Source organism: Rhincodon typus, chromosome 43 (genome assembly GCF_021869965.1).
Source record: "Rhincodon typus isolate 14 chromosome 43, sRhiTyp1.1, whole genome shotgun sequence".
Taxonomy (NCBI): Eukaryota; Metazoa; Chordata; class Chondrichthyes; order Orectolobiformes; family Rhincodontidae; genus Rhincodon; species Rhincodon typus.
Window position 1 is genome coordinate 7,732,050 of NC_063374.1, and position 1,195 is coordinate 7,733,244.

A 1,195-nucleotide genomic window follows, 5' to 3' on the forward strand; every position below is an offset into this window, starting at 1 on the left:
CCAGACCCCTCCTACTCTGGTTATACTCTCTTTCGCCCGCTTCCATTGCGTAGAAGATACAAAAGCTGTATACACGTATGAATAGATTCAAGAACAGCTTCTTCCCTGCTGTTGTTAGACTTCTGAGTGGACCTCTCAAATGTTAAATTTAATGTTGATCTCACTGTCTGCAGCTGTAACATTGTATTCCTTGCTCTGTTCTCTTACCATCTTGTACTTTGGATGGTATGATCTGCCTGTACTGCACACAAAACAAAACTTTTCACTGCCCCTAGGTACGTGTGACGATAATAAATCAAATCAAAACCAAAACAGCCAATCAACATTTACCCCATCAGTTTCCCTTTGGATCTCGAATGTTTTAATCAGGTCGTTTCTTGTGAAATTAAAAAAAAGTGACATCAGCAGTTGCTCATGCACTCCTGAGAATTTTACTGCGTTTTATTATATAAAATTTAATAACATGTTTCCGAACGACACTCCATGGAGCACGAGAGAAGTCAGATCCGAGGATAAGCTGAGTGTTAAGAACAGATAAAACAGCTCAAGGAAGGGGAGGGGGAAAAACCAAACAATCCAGCAACTCCTTCCTCCCAGCATCGAAAAGCAGCAAGTCTGCTCTCACACACGCAAAAAAGACCCAATTCTCCAGAGTGAATCGAGAGCTGGGGTTTTAAACAGTGTACACTACAATGAACAGAGCAGGGGAGTGGGGGTGGGGGGGGGGGGGTGCGCGGGCAGGCAGCTGTCTGCTAGGGAGAGGCAGAAAACCAGATAGATAGAGGGCACGCCATTCCAGCCGGACAGATCTCTTGTTCCTCCACCCGCTGAAACACAAGCAGAGCTGAACTCTGTTCGCTCCTTGCGAGAGGTGGGGCTGGTGGTTGGAAGGGAGAAGGGTGGGGTGGGGGTGAAAACAGGGTCACCCTGGCACTCGGAAGGGATGGGGATGAGGGGGATTTTTAAAAAGCATTCATGCCAGGAGAGAGGTCAGTGTCTTGACGGGTCTGCAACACAGCAGTCCCACAGGTCAGTCATTCCTTTAAAGGGAGTCTGTCCACAGCATACCCACACCCCCCTCCTCGCCACTGTATCTCACTCACTGAGGTGGGGCCTGATCCATGTCAGTAGGAAGAAAGAAAGTGAGAGCGAGAGAGAGAACGACAGAACGCGAGAGAGAGAACGACAGAACGCG

General features: G+C 48.1%; 1 protein-coding gene across 1 annotated transcript in view; it reads right to left on the minus strand.

The window, feature by feature from the left end:
• Nucleotides 1-420: 420 nt before the first annotated feature.
• The window catches only part of LOC125487641 (barrier-to-autointegration factor B-like), a 12,489-nt gene continuing 11,714 nt past the window's right edge, over nucleotides 421-1,195 (minus strand). Inside the window, exon 2 of the mRNA XM_048619561.1 lies at nucleotides 421-1,195. This exon is cut by the window's right edge and continues 347 nt beyond it. The gene's annotated coding sequence lies outside the window, so the exon portion shown is untranslated.